General features: G+C 40.2%; 1 protein-coding gene across 1 annotated transcript in view; it reads left to right on the top strand.

The window, feature by feature from the left end:
- LOC109928798 (CUB and sushi domain-containing protein 1-like) overlaps positions 1-23,152 on the top strand; it is a 2,165,117-nt gene that overhangs the window by 984,385 nt on the left and 1,157,580 nt on the right. The window lies entirely within an intron of this gene.

The following is a 23,152-nucleotide window of genomic DNA, read 5'->3' as shown; positions in this document are numbered from 1 at the left end:
GTTAACTCTGCTTTCTCCTTCACAGATGCTGCCAGACCTGCTGAGCTTTTCCAACAACTTTGTTTTTGTTGCCCTTGTTCATAGTTGCCCTGTGATGGGAGACATTCTTTCAGTATCCCCCCACCCCACCAAAAAAAAGTCTCCTCAAGTTCTTATACATTTCAATAAGATCGCCTCTTGATCTTCTAAACTCCAATTGATACTGACCCAATCAGTTCACGCTTTCCTAATAATAAAAACAATAACACTTTTATCTCAGGATTCGGTTGTTGGAATCTTCTCCTAATATTTCTAATACAACCATGTCCTTTCTTAAATGAGGAGACTAAAATTATACACTTTTGTGGTATGAAATATACCACTTGATGTACATAGAAGAATCCCTATAGTGTGGAACCAGGCCCTTCAGCCCATCAAGTTCACACTAACCCTCTGAAAAGCACCCTACCCAGACACACCACCTATCCCTATGACTCTGCACCTCCCATGGCTAACCTAAGTAATACATACATCCCTGGACAATTGAGTACGGCCTAACCTGCACATCTTTGTGACTGTGGGAGGAAACCGAAGCACTCAGTGGAATCCCACACAGACATGGGGAGAACGTGCAAAGTCTACACAGACAGTTACCCAAGGCTGGAATCAAACCCAGATCCCTCGCACTGTGAGGTAGCAGTGCTAACCACTCAGCCACCATGCCACCCTCACATACATTGCTGATTAAACCAATGGCTCTGTATAATTATAGCAGACTATATCTACTTATAAACTTGATCCCCTTGCAATGATAAAACTATGATTGACCAAAACTCAATGATCGATAGTGACAAGATGGATAATCCCTCAATCCATAGAAAGATCTCTGTTTAACATTCTTCACAAGTAGCAAGAAAATATTATGGTCTGCATTTCTGTCTCAAGGACTAATGCCCTTTGATATGCAATAAAACTGTCCTTTCACAAAAACACACTATACTTTTTACAGATCTCCAACAGACAAATTTTAATGTACCAACACTTTAAAAGATTTGAAACAAAATTCATAGCAAAATAATTCATGTGCAATATGTAGCAATGTCACTCCAAGATTCATGACTATCCAACTATCTTATAAATTCCAGCCATGTTAAGACACAAAAAAAAGCAGCCTGAAGTTTATAGTTAGCAGTGCAAAATCCAGGCCACTAATTGTTTTCACCTCCCTGTAGAATTTCTAGGTAACCGTCCATTCACTTGTTAACTGAACATTGGCCTGGATTTTACAGTCAGCAGCAATGGAATGGTACACACCATCCATCACACTGACAGCTGCCTACATACTTTATACAGGTTTTGAAGTGACAACTTATGGTTCCTATAGGCTGGTTCCAGTTAAGTTCTCCCACAATGAGATCTGGGGCACATGTGAGCAGGAAAAGCAGTCGTATTTTCTTTTTAACCAATCAGATTGAGGAATTGTTACTGAGAGCCACAGAGTTGAAACCATGACATATCAATTAGATTTAAATCATTGTAATATCATTTTTAAAAATACAATAAAACTAGGGAAAGAAAGATAAGATAAGAGAGATAAGGGAATGGGAACAAAAAGTTAAACAAGAGCCTCCATTTCAAACCTAATTAAATTCTGAAGGAATATGCTTCTGCATTTGACAGAACAAGTGCTTGGGAGGCATTATGACTTAACATATTGTTATAAATTTACTTACATGCACATTTACACATTTTCTGTGATGTTTAGTGGGGTAAGTGCAGCAATTTACATGGATTTAAAAACTGAGAAAAGGTATTGCAGGGCACATACAACGGAGGAGCAGGGTAACTCAAGCAAGGTTTCAATGGACGATGTATGGTGAAGTTTAACATCCAGGTTGAAAGGGAGAAGACTGAAATTAAGATTAGCATTTTAAAGTTAAATGAAGGCAACTATGTGGGCATGAAATCTGAGCAAGTTCTCATACTAGGCTAAAGCATAGATCAATAGAAATGCTGAGGTAGACATTTGAGAGGCTATTTCAGAATATCAGGATAATTATGTTCAAATTATAAAGAAAAATTCAGAAAGTAGGACTGATCATTTGTGGTTAAGGAAAGTTCAGGAAAGCATTAAACATAAGAAAAGAAACTTATAATGTGCAAAGATGAGTAGTGATTATTCATTGTATAAAGAAGAGCAGAGAATGACTAAAAGGCTACAGAAGAAAGGAGCCAGTTAGGAATATAAAAACAGGTTTCTGCAGCTATTTCAAAAGGATAACAGAACTTAAAATGAATGTTGGTCAAAAGTTTGACCATAAAAATTATGCTAAGTCAGGAGTGTGATCTCCTAAAATCCAATTACAAATCTTTGGACCATGGGATTACACAATGAATAATTAAATTCAAACAAGACAAACTGTTTAACAATATAAACTTCAGATAAAAGTGATTAGCTGTCACATATATTTGACTTGCAGCTGAGATTTAATGTTGGATTTATTGTTATTTATTCTGGCATGGGTTAAAACTGGTTTGAGCCTGATTTGTATTTAAATAGATAAAAGATTGTATATAATGTTGGAATGATACATTGTTAAACTCTGATTGCATCAGGAGATCCATCAGGCTACAGTTTTCTGTAGGTTTATTGACTTTACACACAGGGAAATATAAGATGCACATTGCTGTTACTCATTAATTCCTCGGAAATTCAATCTGTCATAGTATCTGACTTCAGCAGGGGAGTTTTTATTTTCAAAACTGTAAATCTTGTAGGATATCCTGATTTTGTATAAGTTGCTGTGCTGTGAAAATGCAAGTTTTTCTGTTTTTGGGTGACTGCTTGAATGACATACTGTGATCCAAAAATATTAGAACATAGAACAGTACAGCACAGTACAGGCCCTTCAGCCCCATATTAATGAGAAGATGTGAAGTGTGTATATATATATATATATCTACTTTTGAAAGTGTGGTGTATTCATCAGCGGTCATTGATGAAGGATGTGAATAGATCATGTTATGACCTGGTAATCAATGTTCAAGAAATTGTAATCATCATTGGGATTAGTATCTTGTAATTCCATCTGTATTATAAGATTAATCCAGAATAATAAAATGTTTAAACAAAAAAGATCTTAAACATGATTATGCAATTTTATTTGAAGTTTTAAGATGATAATTTTTGGGGGATTTATAGTAAGAGATATAATGATTTATATTTTCATGAACGTTTAATTAACAACCTATAGCTAATACAGAATTAAACCTTCACCAAACAGCACAGCAATTGTATTATCTCATTCTTTTTGGGATTTACATTAGGCTTTTCAGGAGCCTCTGAGGTCAATTGATATTAATTCTGCTTTGAAGTGAAAATTGTGGAACATTTTCTGTTCAATCTTCAGGTGAAATCTTTATGCTTCATATGTGCCTTTCGAGCTTGTTTGAAAATTGTACTGATAACCAGCTGAGCTACTTTATGCTTCACAATGAAGCTGCTGTTAGTCTGTAAGTAAGTATACCACCATAATGTGTTGTGGTTATTAATAGAAATTAATGGAAAATTATAATGACATGAAAAGGTATTGCAGGTGCAGACATGAAAAAAATTACCAAGAGATGAAACATTATGACCTAAAATTTGTTGGCAAAATAATAGTTAATTCAATGTACACACCATTATGATTATGTGAGATGTCCAGCAATTTATCATGAAGAGGGATTCCCCTGTAAGCCATGAACCATCATAAGTTGCTGGATGATTTGTGCTGATCTGCTTTTAGTTTAGAGAAATAAGAATTCTGTAATTTCATGAAGTAGTTGAATGTGTACATTAATTACTAATAAAACTCATCATAGTTTAATTCTGATGCTCAATAGCATAAGTACCAATTTTGTAACAAAATATATGTTTATGCAATGTGACCTAACCTCATTGGCCAACAAAGGAAAGGATGAAATTTAGAATCTCATCCTTGCAGGCAGTGAAATGCAATTAGAATTTTATTGTTTAAAACCACATTTGTGTTACAGTTCTTACTTTTCTCTTTCGATTCATGTCTTCTGTCCCTCCCTCTGTACATCCAACAAGAGCTGATTTAACTCCAATTTATCCCATTTCTCTGTCCATCGTTCACTCTTTCTTACTTTTGAAGCTTTCATTGTTTTCAGTTAAGCAGGCAGACTATTGATTAGTCCCACTGTTCTCCAAGCCCCCAAATATGCCATTGTCCTTATCATTATCAACTCACATTCGTAGTGCAATGACATTTTGAGCTGAAGGAGGGGGTAAGAAATCTTACCAATAAGACATGCTACAGTCCTGGAAATTCTGGGCTAAAATGTTAAGAACAACATGTCCTGTTAGACACGAATTTTCCTTTCAATTTCTAGTGAGAAACAGAAGTTAAATAATTCAAGCAAATGAAAAGCTTGAAGGAAATATAACTTGATTGTAGCCCTGAGCACTGATGGCAGTCACCCAACCTTGACTATTCCAAGTACAAGTTATTGAGATACCAACTAAAATGCAGGGAACAGAACTTTGAATGGATAACAAAGCTGAATTAATGAACTTATAACCTAAACCATTTGGAGGGAATCCTGAGAACTGCAGATTAAATTCTGATCAGCTATAATGAGGGCAACACAAATTCAGCTACGATGAGAAAAAGGTTTGAACAATCCTGGCTGTCAAGGTGCACCAGGATGCCCACAATCAAGAAAATATGGGAAAGTAATAAGCTTCAAGGGAATAATCCTGAAAAGACCTCAGATACTCCCTCTGCTTAGATGGGGCTACATGCAACCATTCACTGCTCTTGTGCCCTGTATTTAAAGGATTCAGCATTCTTTTGGACATCTCTCTTTTAAACATCTTTTCCATTTTGCACCATTAGACAGCCCAGCCAGTCAGTTAAAGTTATATTGAGCTGATTCTGGCAAATTGCAATGCACAGTAAGTGCAGAGTGAGTGAACACCAAGAAGTGAAGCTAAGAGCCATGGATGGAGATGCATGAGATTGCTGCGCATCCCTATGTGCAAGCTAATCTGGCAGTAGCATACGAGTCGAAGGTCTCCCTGGGCTCCAAGTGAAGGGCTAAAGTGGATTCTGAGTTTGTCCAAGATCAGTCATGATAATACAGTGAGGCTGGTGGCTGGCTAATGCCAGCTTTGATGAAAGAAGGGTGAAGGACAATACTATCCACAGGGAGTTTAAGAACCTGTTGGTGAAGGGACATTAAAATGGAGACCTGAAGAAGTAGATGGAGAGCTATATTTACCAGGTGACAACTCTGACATTCAAGTCAGGAATTGGGACCATCTAGTTTCGTAGAAGAAGAGAAGGCAATTGCAAGCTGCATATAATTGAGGTGAGGTGAAGTTGTAATGAGATACAAATGGAGGGGAATAAGGTAGTCACCACAGAACAGTGAGACTTGTTCTCAATATTGAAATCTTCAGTGGAAAATCAGAATTTGTTTTCTTGATGCTGAAGATCAGATATTTTGATTCTTCATGTAATTTCCACCCTCCCCCCTCTTCTACAGAATCCACAGTGTGGAAATAGGCCATTCGCCTCAACGGGTCCAGATGACTTTCTGCAGAGCGTCCCACCAGACTCACCCCCCTACCTATCCCTGTAACCCTTGTGGTCCATTGCCCACATCATTTGAAAACCTGTCCTGATCTTTATTTACCTGGATTGCTGCGAAGTTGCAGGATAGTGGGGAGCAAGTTTTGAAGCTGGCACGGTTTCAACAAAGAAAATGTTGTTCAGGTTTAATCAATTTTGAACATGCAGCTTAGCAGGCTGTCTTTCCTCATTTCCTCATTTAAGACCATTTGGACATGACTTCCATTCAGAAACATACTGCATGTTTTTTTTTGCCATTGCCTTCTCTAGGATGGCTGACTAGAACACAATCCTACACTCACCATATGTCATTCAGTGTTTTAGAAGGATTTACAAACTCACTGTCAATCTAATTGAGCAAATTATGAACACATCTTCTACAGCCAAAATTCTTGGTGAGGAACTTGAACCTGGAGGTTCTACTTCAGCAGCACTGACTAACACTGCACCATGAGACATCCCAACATGCAATATGCTGTCTAATTAATGAGTGGCGTTAGATAAAGGGAAAGCTCAGTTTGTTTGTATATTAACTTATTCAGTAGGCTGTGCAGTCGGTGGCTTCCCTCCAGTAACAATACTAAATCTCCAGTCTCTTACCAGTCTGTTCAATGTACGCTGAATCAACTTCAGTTTCTTTCTGTTACATTAACACCGACATTAATGCCACTGAGGAAATGAAAATTGGCATTACAAAAGAGAAAGCAATATGGTTATATGTGAGAGTTAAAAACAAATTAATTTAAGGGGAAAATGAGACTGCTTCAGAAAGCTTTTGCAATACTTACAGACCACTGTTCAGGTCGTTTAGTATTCAGATTTGTCTTCTTATTTTTAAGAAGTCTAAAATTCCCAATTTGAATAATAATGCTGAATTATTCCTTGATATATACTATGAGTTACTAATTTCCAGGGTGTGATCTGTGTATTATTAATTACTTTTCATCCAAGACAATTTTCTGTTAAATATTCTTGGATGAAACATCATGTCCATTTTCACAATTATAAAGTTCTTCACTCATCAAGATGCTCAGGAGGGATGGAGTGGTAGAGTTTTCATTTTTATGATTTATAGGAAGGGACAAAAAATCATACTCATGCAGAATTATTGAAAAACCTCCTGCAAGTTTTGGGACTCCCTTCCTAAATCTTGTAACATATCTATCTCCTTTGAAATGCACTTTAACACCTGCCTCCTTAATCAAACCTCAAATTACCTCTCCAAGTGTATCCTGATAAAGGTCTGCATTAGTTTTGTTGTTTGACTACACTGCTGTGAAAAGCCTTGACTATCCAAGCACATTCAAAGCATTGAAGCAAGTTGTTGTAAATGCATTGTCATCTCAACCTGCAGGACATTAGAACAGCTAGTCCCTTTCATTCTGGGAGAACTGCTGGGGTAAATATACGACCTATTGCTTGGATAAGGCACCTGTTCTTGTTGGCAGATTGAAAATTTATCCCATTGTTGGAAATCCGATATGTAATCTTTGGCGCCAACACCACATGATTGGAAGACTCAGTTGGGGTCTACGTCTCCTTGGTCGCAGTTAAACCAGCAACTTTCGAAGATCTTTGTTCGTTTCTCAATAAATTTTCCTCAAATAGTTCCTAAGGCATACAGTCTGTCTTTATTTAGTTTAGCAGGATATTAAAGTGAAGTCAATATATTATGACTCATAAAGAAAATTGGTTCAGCCACATATACAACATTCACTGGTGGCAATCAATTAGACAAACAGGTTGCAGACTGTAATGGGCATATTTTTATTAGTTTGACCATTAACATTGCCAATTACTTCACTTGGAACTTCTTTTTGGTTTGTAAATCAAAATGAGCAGGCAACAATGTGACAACTTCTCTTTTCCCCAAGATCCCATTAAAGTCTGACTAAACATGACAAATAAATTTGATTTGCTGTTGCTTTTAGCAGACCCAGCTGAAAGCTGATACAAGAATATCATTATCTACGTCCAACTGTAGCAGAATGAGAACACCTTGTTACTTGCAATAATCATTTCCAAACTATGACAAACCTTTGACTTGAGAATTGGAACAGTTCTTACAAATCTTTCATCATTTGGTTCAGACCTGCAGTACACCATTTGCAATGGAAATGAAATGTAAAAATAAAAAAGAACTAGAGACATTAAGAGTTTGGAAATCTATCTTTTTACTTCTGGAAGATAGCAAGAACTGCATATGCGGGAGTCAGAGTCAACACAGTGTGCAGCTGGAGGTACACAGCAGGTCAAGCAGCATCAAAGAAGCAGGAAAGTCGATGTTTCCGGTCGGGAAACTTCATCAGAACTGAGAAAGGGAAATAAATGGAGGGAGGAGGTGTGGAGCTGGGGGAAGATAAGTGGGATGGTGATAGGTGAGTGCAGGTAGGGAGTGGTGGAGATTGGTCAGTGGGATGTGTGGGGCGGATAGGTAGGAGAGAAGATGGACAGGTGTTGTCAGGTTAAGGAGGCAGGGATGAGAGGGAGGGTTGGGCATAGGATGGGGCCGAGTGTGTGGAGATTTTAAAAACTGGTGAATTTTATGTTCAGGCCATCGGGCTGCCGAAGCGGAATATGAGGTGTTGCTCCTCCAGTTTGTGTGTGGCATCATTGTGGCTCTGGAGGAGGTCCAGGATGGGCATGTCATCAAGGGAGTGGAAGGGGGAGTTAAAATTGTTAGCGACTGGAAGGTGTTGTTGATTATAGCATACAAAGTGCAGGTGCTCCATGAATCGATACCTGAGCCTAAGCTTGGTCTCACTGATGTAGAGCAGGCCATATTGGGACCAACAGATACAGTAGACCAAGTTGAAGGATGTACAGGTGGTCTCCTGTCGGATATGGAAAGTTTGTGTTGGGCCTTGGATGAAGATGAGGGAGGAGGTGTAGGGGGCAGGTGTAGCACTTCCTGCGGTCACAAGGAAATGTGCCACGGGTGGTGGGGCTAGTGGGGAGTGTGGAGCAGACAAGGCAGTCGCAGAGTGAGTGGTCCCTATGAAAGGCAGACAGGGGTGGAGAGGGAAGTATGCCTTTGGTTGTGGGGTCAGATTGTAGGTGGGGGAAGTGACGCAGAATGATACGCTGGATGCGGAGGTTGGTGGGGTGGTATGTGAGGACCAGGGTTATTCTGTCTTTATTTTTGTTGGGGGGAGGGGATGTGAGGGCAGAAGTGTGGGAAATACAAGAGATGCACTTGAGGGAGGAAGAAGTGAGGGATAGTGCCAGGGTAATTACGGCACCTCCTCTTCTTCCGCGACATTGATAACTGTATCGGTGCTGCTTCGTGCTCCCATGAGGAGCTTGAACAGTTCATCAACTTTACTAACACCTTTCACCCCAACTTCAAATTCACCTGGACCATCTCTGATACCTCTCTCTCCTTCCTGGACCTTTCCGTCTCCATCTCCGGTAACTGTGTCAACACCTACACCTATTTCAAAACCACCGACTCCCATAGCTGCCTGGACTACACCTCCTCTCACCCACTCTCCTGCAGGAATGTGATCCCTTACTCCCAATTCCTCCACTTCTGCTGCATCGGCTCCAAAAAAGATGGAGCGTTCCAATCCCAGATGTCTTCCTATTTCAAGGACCGCAATTTCCCCCCTCTGGTAATCTCAACCACATCTCTTGCATTTCCCACAATTCTGCCCTCAAACCCCTTCCCCCCAACAAAAATATAGACAGAATCCTCACACACCACCCAACCAAACTCCGCATCCAATGTATCATTCTCAGCCACTTATGCCTCCTGCAATCCCACCCCATGACCAAAGCGATATTTCCATCCCCATCTCTATCTGCCTTCCGTAGGGACCACTCTCTCCGCGACTCCCTCATCTGCTCCACACTCCCCGTTAATCTCACCACACCTAATACCTTTCCCTGCAACCACAGGAAGATCTACACCTCCCCTTCCACCTCTATCCAAGGCAAAAAACAAACTTTCCATATCCGACAGGGATTCACCTGACCATTCTCCAACCTGGTCTACTGTATCTGTCGCTCCCGATGTGGCCTCCTGTACATCAGTGAGACCAAGTGCAGGCTCAGGTATCGTTTCGTGCAGCATCTGGACTCTGTACGCTATAATCAACAACACCTTCCGGTCACTAACCATTTTAACTTCCCCTCCCACTCCCTTGATGACATGTCCATCCTGGGCCTCCTCTATTGCCACAATGACGCCACACACAAACTGACGGATCAACACCTCATATTCCGTCTCGGGAGCCCAATACCCTGAACATAAAATTCACCAGTTTTAAAATCTCCGGTCCCATCCTATGTCGAACCCTCCCTCTCATCCCAGCCTCCTTGACCTGACACAACCTGTCCATCATCTTCCCCGCCTATCCGCCCCATCCTTCCCACTGACTAATCCCCACTACCCCCTACTTGCATCCAGCTATCACCTTCCCCCCCCCCCCCCCCCCCCCCCCCCCCCCCCCCCCCTACATTTTTTTCCCAGTTCCCTTCCCCCTCCCCATTTCTTATGAAGGGTCCTGACCCAATACATCAACCTTTCTGCTTCTCTGACGCTGCCCAACCTGCTGTGTTTCTCCAGCTCCACACTGTTTTGATTTTTACTTCTGGAACCCAGGCTCGAACATTGTCCTGACCAGACTAAGTAAATTGAATATCTCCTCCCTACTTGTTAGCCATATTTTAATGATTCTATTTTGTAAAATGTACAGCGTAAGTGTAAACATGAGACGGTTCACATCACCTTCAACAATATTTGCACAGTTGGCTAATCAATAGAATAATACTATGCAATGATGATATCTGACAGTGCCCTCAGAATCAATATTCATAATGCCATTATGTAGAATGATATCACACTGCATCTTATCACAGAGTCTACTAAAGATATCGTAGGTCAGAAGTGACGCGACACTAGGTTAGAGTTCAAGAGGTTTATTTGAAATCACAAGCTTTTAGAGCATTGCTCCTTCATCAGGTGGAGTGAAGAGAAGCACACAGACACATAATTTATAGACAGAAAGATCAAAAGATCATACAAATGGTGTGAGTGGAGTGTCAGCAGGTTGAATAATAAGTCTCTGCAGGTGATCAAAATTGTCAGACAGTGTGTGTAAGGTGTTAACAGCTGAATAACAAGTGAGGGGAAGACCAATAATCCAATTAATTGAGGCAAAAATATAATGACAAAAAAATTAAAAATAAGGTGTTGCTGGAAACGAACCAAATAGCTGGAATAACATGATAGGTATAAGTCACATGCCGAGAGCCTAACCAGAGTAATAAGTAATCTAAAACTGTACAAAATAATTAAGGCAGAGAAATCACAACAAGTTATCAAGGTGATGGTGTCAAAACAGGACAGATTTTCCAGATGCAGAACAGTATAGTAAGGTTACATGTAATGTGACATGAAACCAAGATCATGGTTGAGGCCATCTTTGAGGGTATGGAACTTGGCTGTCAGTTTCTGCGCAGCGATTCTGCGTTGCTGTGCCTCTCAAAGGCTGCCTTGAAGAACACTTACCCGAAGATCGGAGTCTGAATGCCCTTGACCACTGAAGTGTTCACGGACTAGGAGGGAATGTTCTGTCTGGTGATTGTTGTGTGGTGTCCATTCATCCGTTGTCATAACCTTTGCATGATCTCACCAATATACTGTGCCGCGGGGTATCCTTGCCTGCAGCATATGAGGTAGACAACATTGGCTGAGTCACATATCTGCCGTGTATGTGGTGGGTGGTGTTCCCACGTATGATTGTACTATCCATGTCAATGATCTGGCATGTCTTGCAGAGGTTTTGTGGCAGGGTTGTTAGTGTTGTGGTCGATGTTAGATTTAGCGGCTGTTTAACTTCGAGATAAGCAACAATGCAGAATCGCTAAGCAGAAACTGATAGCCAAGTTCTTGCTTTAGTCAGTTCATTCAGTCAACCTAATTGCTTTCCACATTTCCCAGTCTTGCAAGCTCCATCAAATTACCCTATTCCCCCACCACACTCCACTAGTATGACTTCAGTTGCTGGGGCAGCTTCACAATGGCTACAGTCCCAGCTATGAACCTCTCCCACTTGAGATTGTTGCTGTCACATCATAAGTCTGTAAAGCTACTGAAAGATGAACACTTCATGCTTAAAGAGTAACATGGATTACGAACACAGTATTTGACAAAATGTACTACAGAGGGTTTAAATAACTTCTTTTGTGGTTTTGTGTTCAGACTGGCTTCAGAGAGTAGTCTCTGGAACATAATTAAAGTATAAATGGCTTTCCGAAGTACTTCTGACCACCCTCTCCATTCCAGTTGAATAGATTGAAAATAACTATGACTGTTAGACTTGCGGGTGCCATAAAGAGGGGATTTCAGATAAAGACATTCAGGAGGTTTCTCGTGGCTGGAATCTTAATGCGATATCATTCATTCCCCTTTGAGTGTCAATTACATCTGCCATCAATGCATTGTGTGGAAAATGGAATACATTGCCTTGATTGTCACATGTCTGAAATTCACCGGAGTTATACAATACGCTATTAATCCACAAGGGCACCCAGTGAATGAGATAACAAGGTGAAGAGCTGGATGAACACAGCAGGCCAAGCAGCATCAGAGGAGCAGGAAGGCTGACGTTTCAGGCCTAGACTGGGATACGAACACCAGAGGGAAGCCATCTCTCGCTCAATAAAAGTTTGGGCAATATCTGAAAAAATATACCATGGGCAGTATATTGGGGATAATCCGTTTTACCTGCAAGATTCTCCTTCTTTACTGGGGAGGCTCAATCACAACTGAAGAGCGAGGAACCTGCTTTTATTTTCAGCACTATTGTGAGTCCCTTACCCGGATCCTTTGACTTTCCTTTCTCCTTGTTCAATGAGTAAGAAGAGAATTTTCAGACCTATTATGCTCAGATGGCAGTCATAGAGAGATTTAAAATTTTAAATATACAGCTTTGATTGTTGTTTTTCAGTCTGCTTGCAATATCCAAAGAGTAAGCAGCTCCTCACATGACTAAACACATGCCTTTGATCTCAATATTTGTACCAATGTCTCTTTTCAGAAAAGAAACCTATGTTTTTCTTGCACAGTGAACAAATTTCCAGCTTACATCAGCAATTTGACTGTATCTGAGCTCCTACCAAAGGGATTTCTGTACTCAGCTAAATGGAAGAACCTCAACTGTACATAGAATTAATGAATTCTCTGTTCATGTGAACTAATTCTGTTATCTTTGATTCTGAGTAATTTGTAAAGCCTCTCCTTTCCTTCCTTTTTTATGTCTTTTTGGATGCATGCAAATATGAATATGTGCCACAAATAATTCCATTGGGCTTTGAATGCAGCGATAAACTTTATTATAATCCTAAAGAATTTAGGATGCACCATTTTAACTTAGACTTAACAAACCACATTTGAGGAAAGACAATTTTTAAAAGGGATAACATCACTAAAAAGTCCTTCTGGTCTGGACAGAAAGGGAAAACTGTCGAAATAATTTTGTTCACCTCTTCTTCCTGTCAATGACTGAAATTTTGACCATCTCAGAGAAACAGGGTAATATTAACCCTTGGAATGTTAAGTAATCTAATAGGCTCAGAAATCATCTTTTTGCATGATTGTGTGCATGAACAAAAAAATTAGGATTTGTTGTTTGTAGCGTACATTTTCAAGTGTTGTGCAAAATAAACATTTATGCTTCCTTTAACCGCACAAAAAATAAATTTGTTTAGAGTCCGGTCTTTAAACTCACAGCACTCAAGGTGTTAACCAATCCTCAACACTTCTCAAAAAATATGTCTAATGGTCAGCCAAGAGGTGAGGAATGGGAAGTAATTATTCTATGTTCTGTCTGTGCTTAACAACTGAAATAATGGAGGTCTCACTGCCCTGCCAGCAAGAGGCCACCTCCAGGTGAGTACTGGGTTTTGACTTCATTGCTCAGTCCTTTGAGTATAGGAGTGAGGAAGTCATGCTGAAGTTGTACAGAACATTGGTGAGGCCTCTTCTGGAATGCTGTGTCCAGTTCTGGTCACCCAGTTATAGAGAGGATACTATTAAGCTGGAGAGGGTTCAGAAGAGATTTACCATGTTGTTGCCGGGCATGGAAAGTTTGAGTTATAAAGAAAGGTCGGATGGGCTGGGACATTTTTCATTGGAGCGTAGGAGGTTAAAAGGCGACCTTGCAGAAGTTTATAAAATAATGAGGGGTATAGGTAGAGTTAATGGGAGTTGTCTTTTCCCTAGGATGCGTTTTCAAGACAAGGGGGCACATTTTTAAGATGAGAGGAGAGAGATTTTAAAAAAAAGACATGAGGGGCAATTTGTTTTTACACAGAATGTGGTTCGCATATGGAATGAACTTCCTGAGGAAGTGTTGGATGTAGGTACAGTAACAACGTTTTAAAAGACTTTTGGATAAGTACTTGAATAGGAATGATTTTGAGGGATGTGGGCCGGGAGCATGCTGGTGGGACTAGTTTAGTTTGGGATTGTGTTTGCCTTGGACTGGTTGGACCGAAGGGTCTGTTTCTGTGCTGCATGCCTCAATGACACTATAATTGCAGCTAGGAAGCCTTTGTCATCCTGGTGGTGTCTCCCATTTGCCCTGATGTTGGTACTTTATTGGTAATAGTTTGCAGCCTGCTACTCCAGAGAAGGTAGTCAGTGCCAGGCCAACACAACTTCTGGTTGTTTTGTTCTGACATGGAAAACATTGGGGAGCTGCCCAGTGTGAGATTTTCAAAGTTTGTTCCTAGCTCCATCCCCTAACCCATCTCCAAGGCATAAGGAAGTTTCCCTCCTGGACCTGAGCGTGGGTAAGAATTGTCTTAGAGGTCAGCATGTCCAATCTGCAGTCTTATTGATTTTCCAGTTATTAAAGTCAATCACTGGAAAACTAGAATGCCGTAAATTAACTGACCTCTACAGCTAATCCTCTGACCTAAATGAGATGTTGTGCTGGAGAGTAAATAGCAAAGAAAATTATTAAAGTGAGCAAGCCAGATACTCACAGAAGTTTATTCAATGCTCTAAACTCAGGAACTAGTATTGTAGGTCCATGATCAGCTTAAAAATGAATCAAATGATGAAATCATTGCAACCGGCCTAGCCTAAGTATACATTCATGCTCCAAAGGTCAGTAGGGTTGGTGGGAAGTGACTTTTCTTCTCACTGACACTGCTTTGGATTAAAAATTGTGCATGGAAGCTGTCTGAAACTAGTTATTTGCACACTGGAGGTGGCATGATCAAGACTCAGGCTTAATTTCAATTAGACGGAGGAGATGCAGCATCTGGGCAGTTGACTGGAAAAGTGAACATCAGTCTGGTTGGAATGGGCTCAGGGTATGGTGCAACGCAATCACCTGCCAAATTTATATTGGGCCATCCACACAAAATTGCTGCAGCCCTTTCGCAATGGGAATGCATAAAAACCAAAAGATTTGCGGATGCTGTAAATCAGAAACAAAAGCAGAAATTTCTGGCAAAGGTCAGCAGGCCTGGCAGCATCCATGGAGAAAAAATCAGAGTTAACGTTTCGGGTCCAGTGACCCTTCCTCAGAATGTGTAGATGGGTAGACAGCTTTCCTCGTCATTTGTCTAAATGTCTCAATCAATCCAATATGTCCTTGAACAAATAGCACAATGTCATTTCTCAGTAGCATTTCACATCCCTTCACATACAATTTCATTTGTGGCTTGTCTGAATGTTTTGCCAGTTTATTTGTGTCCTCTTGAGGACTTTCACTATCCCTCTCACAGGTCACAACACTTAATTTTTTTTTGGTCTTGAAATTTCAAAATTTTGTAAATTTCAAAACCATATCCCATAAACTCAAGTCTTTGTTATTAATATATATCAAGGAAAACAGGGACCTTCAACTGGCTCTGGGAAACTATGCAATGTATCTTCCCTCAGTCTGAACAACAATTGCTCACCTGTACAAAAGTAGATATTGCTGGAGAAACTCAGCATCTGTGGAGAGAAATCAGATTTAACATTTTGAATCCAGTTACCCTTCTTCAGAGATGATAGCATCTCGGAGAAAATGGTATTTATGCTGATGACAGGGGATTGGGGGAGGGAGTGTGAAAAGGAGTGAGTGGATTGGTGTAAGCAAAGCCTGGAGAGAGAGTGTGAGTGAGAGAGACAGAGAAAGGGTGAGAGAAAGAAAATGAATTATGCAAAGGGATGGTTGATAGTAAGCCAGGGACGAAGTAAAGCTAGATAGGTGCTAATGGGGACTATGAGTAGGTGAAATGGTTTGGTTGTGATGAAAGCAATCCATGTTATGATAGGATGTAGGGTGTTGGGGTAGGTTAAAAAACAAGGAAGGGGGTTGTCAGGCCCTAGAATTATTGATCTTGATATTGAGCTGTAAAGTCTGCAAGGTCCCCATGCAGAAGATGAAGTGGTGTTCCTACTTCTGTTGACATATTGAGGATTCAGGCAGCTGGAAGCTCGGGGTCATTTATTGGATAGAATGTGGGTGTTCTGCAAAGCAGTCACTCAGTCTGTGTTTTGTCTTCCTAGAGAAGAGAAGACTGCATTGTGAGCAGTAAATACAGTTGCTCTGGAAAGTGTGTCTGGTCCTTGGATAGTGAGGAAGAAGAAGGTAAATAGGAAAGTGTTGCACCTTCTGCATTTGGATGGGAATGTACCATATGGGTGTGGGGAGACATTGGGAGTGGAAGAGGAGTGTAATATTTAGCTAGCATTTGATCAAGTATGGGATCACCAATCTCTAACAACACTGAAGTCAATGGGAATTAGAGGGAGAAGTCTCCACTGGCTGGAATCATACCTGGAACAAAGGAAGATGATGGTTGGAGACCAATCATCTCAGTCCAAGGACATCCCTGCAGGAATTCTCAGGGTAAAGTCCACAGCTCAATCATCTTCAAATGATGTTTCACCTGGGATCTTCATTTCATCACAAAGTCATAAGTTGAAGATACTTGCTGGTTAGTGCACAATGCTCAGCACCATTTGCAACACCTCAGATACTGAATTAGTCTATGTGATTAGTAGCTACACCAGGGCAGCATCCAGGTTTTGGTTGACAAGTGGCAAGTAACATTTGCACCTCATAACTGCTGAGCAATAACTATTTCAAACAAGAAAGAATCTAACCATCAACATTTGACATTCAATGGCATTACTGAATCCCCCATTCTCAAAATTCTGAGAGTTACCATTAATTTTCACTATGGTTAAGATTACTATGGGTACTAGAATTCATCAAATATTTGAAAGAATAAAGAATACTTCAACAGTTAAAAGCAAGAACTGGCAAGCAAATAGAATAGTCTAGTGACTGTAAAGTCACACTTCAGATTTTGCTAACCCTGAAGTCTTGCACAGTAAGAGAAACTGAACAATCTATCCACTGTAGAGTTCTGTTAATGAAGACTTAAGGGCATAGGCATTTGAAGTAGGCAGTTGCACTGTGGTTATGTTACTGGACTAGCAGCCAAGAACCTGAGAATATTGAATGACTGAATGAATAAATGAATGATTTATTGTCACTTGAATTTAAGGGAAAATACAGTGAAAAACTTCAATTGTGTCCACACTCTGGCGCCATTTTGAATAACTTAAAAAAATGAAAAGAAATGAAAAGGCATGACCGAAAGAGGATCCATCTTTGTTCTTCATCGTATTCACTGTTCCAGTTCAAGGCTTCATGTCGCTACCGCCCAACTGTTTCTCCAGAACCACCAACGTCGTAGTCGCCATTCTTCAGATGCCATCTCTTGCCGCTGGCCCACCTCGCTGATGCCACTGACAATGCTGATGCCCCTCCACCAGAACCTTGCCTCCACCTGTGCCAGACCTACTAATGTCTGAGCCGCCATTCTTCAAGCAGTATCTCCTCACCGCTGGGCTCACTTCACCGACTGTACCGATGCTGTCGGGTTTCATATTGGACCCACATTCGCCCCTCCATTGATGAAAGGTCACAAAGAAGACAGAAAGGAAAATATAGAAAAATAAAGAAAAAGAAATGCAGGTGAGCCCCAGGTTCAGAAGCCCAAATGCTGCCAAAGGTTCAAATTCCACCAGGGTAGCTGGTGAAATTTAAATTCAATAAAACCTGGAAGAAACTGCAATAGTAACCACTGTCAATTATCATTAAAAAAACTGATCTGGTTCACTGATGCCCTCTTGGGGAGGAATTCTGTCATCTAGGACTTGAAGGCTAAGGAAAGTCCATTCAAAATGCTGCCAACCAGTTTGACTATTAACTTGTAAATCCTTCCAACATACATCAATGGAAAATGTTACGAAGACGAAAAGGTCCTGGTCAACCTCTGTCAACAGCCAAGTCATTAGTAAACCACTGCATTACTTTGCCAAGTGTAACTTTGGACCACCACAGAAGTGAATCACTGCCAATAACCTTTTAGGGCATAGCACATGGAGAGAGGTCATCGCAGGGAACTACTGATATTTTGCTTGTGAAGCAGCTGCCACGTTCTCGACGATGAATACTTAAGTTATCTGTACACTATTGGAAATGTTAGCTTTTGGATTCAATGTCAAATCTAGGCACCCACGTGTTCTCACAGTGGCAAGCAAAAACTCCACGGCACTATTTTGAACAGACTCGTGGCATTCACCTTATTTTTAAGAACGAACAGCACAGCAACAAATAATCTGTTCATTGTCACATTGTTGTTTGCGCAGCTTGTTATAAGTGAACAACTTTGCCGTATTTCTTACAGAAAATAGTTATAGCCAAACATACGTAATTAACTATAAACACATCAGAGTGTTTATAGAAAATCTTCAGCTTGTAAAAGATGCTTTACAAATGAAAATCTCTCTTGCTTAACATTAATTATAAGTTTCTGCTATAAAATCAATGTTTTGCCGAAGTTAATTTTTTTTAAAAATCATGATCTTCTGACTACATGTTACTGATAAAAAACATTGTCAACAACCCCCCAAAAGTTTTTGCTTGGATGAAAGTAACATTTAACATTTAAATATCTACATAATTACAAGGCACTTTAGCAACAGAACTAATTTGTTTGAAAAATTAAAAACTCATTAAGTTGTCTGTGGTGAGTAGTAACACTCATATTTAGGCTTGAAACAAATAATTAAAATTGCTTCAGTGAATGCAGAAATATAGGATAGGGAGTTGCTTACAGCAATATCTTTTCATCTTTTGATTACTACCCAGTTTTTTAATTTTCTTTTTAATTTCTTTAAGCTGCCACAAGAACTATTAAATAAAATGAAAGTTACAAGTAACAGCGATTGATCATCAATTAGTATGCTAGTATTCCTCCAGTCAGAATGAAGCAATCCAGAGCTAATCGAAAATCTCCAACAGGGCAGGGAATCTGAAGAAAATTTCAGTATGATTGGTGCAGACTAATGTCTAGTAGCTAGAAACAATTATGCATGTTTACTTTGTTACCTCAAATCTCCAACATCATTTTCTGGCTATGACACTCATCTTAATGGTAGGACTCAATGCTACTGAGAAATGACATTGTGCTATTTGTTCAAGGACATATTGGATTGATTGAGACATTTAGACAAATGACGAGAAAAGCTGTCTACCCATCTACACATTCTGAGGAAGGGTCACTGGACCCGAAACATTAACTCTGATTTTTTCTGCGTGGATGCTGCCAGGCCTGCGAAGCTTTTCCAGAGAGGACACAAAATAATTTAAAGCGTACAACTCTTACACAGACTTACACCTACAAATCATGAATTGTGGAGAGTGGCAGGGGAGGTTGAGAACTTGGTTAATTTGACCCTGGGTTTTATAAAGAGAGATATACAGAACAAAAGCAAGGGAGTTATGATGAAGCACGATCAATTTTGACAGATGTATTGTGCCTTTTTCGGGGCACCAGACTTGAGGAAGAATGTAAAATCTTTAAAGAAACTAGAGAAAATAATTATGTGAATATTTCAGAAGTTGGGGACTTCAATGATAACAAGGTGTGGAGCTAGATGAACACAGCAAGCCAGACAGCATCAGAGGAGCAGGAAAGCTGATGTTTCAGGTCAGAACCCTTCTTCTTTTTTCTGAAGAAGGGCCCAGACACGAAACGTCAGCTTCCCTACTTCTCTGATGCTACCTGGCCTGCTATGTTCATCCAGCTCTACACCTTGTTATCTCAGACTCCAGCAACTCTCCTGTTTTCAAAAAAAAAACTATTGTTGCAGATCCAGCGTGGTACCAGAAGCCCTAGTCCAGCTTGAATCCTATTTGTCCACCTGTAGAGCAATCAGATAAATTCTTGATACTGTGATTCTGGAGCAAGCTGTGCTGGTAAAGATCCTGGAGATATGTGCCTATGTTATAGAATCATAGAGCCATAGAGATCTACAAGACCCGTTAGCCCATTGCATCCATGCCAGCCATAACTACCTAACTATTGTTATCGCATTTTCCAGCACTTGGTTCATAGCCTTGTATATCTTGGCATTGCATCACTGATCCTTCAATCACATGCCAAGCTTCATTTCCTAAATTTATACTGTGGACTGCCCTTCTGTAGGGCTTTTGAAGTACCATATGCATTTTAAAAATTCCTTCACACAATGACTACCCCAGTTAATGTTGAGGAGGTTGAAATCCCCAAATATTGCTCCCCACTGACTTTTGCACTTGCCTCAAATTTGCCAACATATCTGCTTTTCTATTTCTCTTGGACTGTTAGGAGTCTGTAGTACATTCCAAGCAATGTGATTGCTCCTTTTTGATTCTTATGTTCTACCCATATGGTTTCATTTGAGAATTATAGAATACCTACAGTGCAGATAGAGGCTATTTGGCCCATTTCAGTCTGCACCAACCCTTTGAAGAGCATCTGATCCTATCCCCATAAGCCCATAGTTCATGCACCTAGCCCTGCAAACTGCAGGGCAACTTAGCATGGATAATCCGCCTCACTTGCATATCTTTGGACTGTGGGAGGAAACCAGAGCACCTGGAGGCAACACATACAGACACAGGGACAAGACACAAACTCCACATAGACTGTCACCTGAGTCTGGAATCGAACCTGGTTCCCTGGCACTGTGAGGCAGTGGTGCTAACCACTGTGCCATTGTGCTGCTGTAAGAGCCTTCTTCGATGTCATTCATCCTTACTGCTGTGATAGATTCCCTGATCAAAATTGCAACAACTTCTCCTCTTCACCTCCTTCCATGCTTTTCCTGAAGACCCTGTATCCTGAAATACTGAGCTGCCAATCCTATCCCTCTTTCAACCATGTCTCAGTGACAACAATGATATCACATCCCCATGTTTTAGTTTGTGCCCTCAACTCATCTGTCTTGTTCATCAGACTCTGAGTGTTAAATAAATACCATCCAACTTTGCTCTCAAATGGATATTGGTCCCATTTCACTTCAGGTACAACCCATCCGCCTTGTACCATAAGAAATAGGAACAGGAGTAGACTGTTTGCTTCCTTGAGCCCAGTCTGCCATTCAATAGGATCATGGATGATTTGACATTCCTCATAACCACTTCCTGTGTTTTCCCCATAACCCGACTGATCAAGAATCTATCTCTCCATGAGGGCCATGGGGAATGGATGAGGAAGTGTAATTATCTGAGTTGCTCTTGCAGGGAACCAGCATGGACACGATGAACTAACTTATCCATTTCTGTGCTATAAAAAACATCAAATATGATTATTCTAGCTTCTGAGTGTGTAATCAGTTTGGAGAATGTCCTGCTGATTTACAGACCAGTGTGGTACTGTTAATAGTTTTTATCTGGGAACATTGAGAGCAGATTTTCTTTGGGAAATGACAGCCTCCAACAAGACAACAAGGACACACAGTAAATCAGGTAATAAGGTAAGGGCCTGATTCACATCAGACACCCAAAATGTAATTGGTGGGGTGGAGGTTGGGGGACACCATAGCTTGAAGGCAAACACCAAGAAAAGACAAGAATACAGTGCATTGTACTTGAACGGTATGCAAACAAAAGCCTCAAAATTTATGCACACTTGGTCGCAGAAATAAAAATAACAAGGCTATACAAACTTATTTGCTGACCAAGTTAATTATAACATTTCAGAGTCTAGTGAAAGGAGGTCTTTGTGTAGGACACAGTGTGATACTTATTGTTATAGTCGTCTTAATTCTGTTGATGAAACGCCAGAAGGAGTAATATAATATAAAGCTATCCCTCGTGTATTAGTTTTAAATGTATAAGTATTAGGATTAAGAGATATTGCTGTTGACTGATTTATAATTAGAAATGATTAGCACATGAATCTGACTCTGCTCTTAATCTGTCCATTTAAAATATAAGGGTTGTTGACCATATTAAGAGGGTGTACATGGATGTGCTAAATAAACAACTGTAACCATATCCATAATTGCTCCACAAAACAGTTACTGAAAAATCACCATACGGAAAATGCATAAACCAGGCCCTAAAATCACTGTTCCTCTCTGAAATAATTCCATAGAGGCTGGTATCCCATTATCAAATCACCCGTTATTTAAACATGAATACTCCTTGACTTTAGTAATGCCTCATACAGAGTCAGGCACCAGAGTGTCTGTATCTCTGGCCCTCACCCTTTTTATCTGTCAGCCAGGGCTCCCTGATTGGGGCTGTTAATTTTATCCAACCAGGGAACTCACTTTATGACGTCCAGCTGGCTGACCTCGTTACAATCATTAAACTCACATATGGCTAAACGTAAAATCAGGGATGCAAACTGATAGAAATCATTTTGGCACTCAACAAGAATACTTGAAATGTTCATGACCAATGTTTTTTTTATGCTGAGGAATCTAAGAATGCCAAGGACATTAAGATATGTATCAAGTTATCTGCTACTTTGCACATTTTATGTGCCAATCTAATTGAAACGTTATTGTATTGAATATTCATAAATGTACTGAATCTGTGCAGTATAATTAGCTTTCAGCGTAGGATGCAGTACGGAATTTTTGGTCTCAATCTCATCTGAAACAGGTCTAAGAAAAATAAGAGAATGGGTCTCTTTCTAACCCAATTCCTCACTCGTGACAGCGTAATACTGCTCATGTTTCCTGAAGTTCAACTATTGTATTTCTTATCTTCTCATTTTTATGATCTTACATACAAGGGTAATTTCACAGAGATACTATAATTTGTAAAATCTCCTATACTTTGGATATATGTATCAGTAACATTGCTGGCAGTGTCTCTTTCACACTATTGAGTGAACATCATCGCAATGTAGCTCTTGGTGTATTTTGTTATTGTAATCCATTCTGACCCACCATTGGTATGCGCTAACTGCCATCATTGTGTAATCAGCGAGTGTTGAAAACAGAAGGCATCCATTTATAAGTGGATTTCTTTTTGATCTGCTTTCCATTATGCCTTAGCTGAATCTCATTCCAACTCCTATGCTGAGGACTCAACCCATTCAATAGACATTAGCTCTTTATCCTGTTCTATTCAATCCTCATGGAACTTGTTTTTATCTGTTCCTCAGTTCCTCCAGAGTTTGGGATTTATTTCACTTCTTCTATTGCGGATACATTTGTGCGT

Source organism: Rhincodon typus, chromosome 5 (assembly GCF_021869965.1).
Source record: "Rhincodon typus isolate 14 chromosome 5, sRhiTyp1.1, whole genome shotgun sequence".
NCBI lineage: Eukaryota > Metazoa > Chordata > Chondrichthyes > Orectolobiformes > Rhincodontidae > Rhincodon > Rhincodon typus.
The sequence above is the reverse complement of the archived record's forward strand: the minus strand, read 5'-3'. Positions and strand labels throughout refer to the sequence as shown.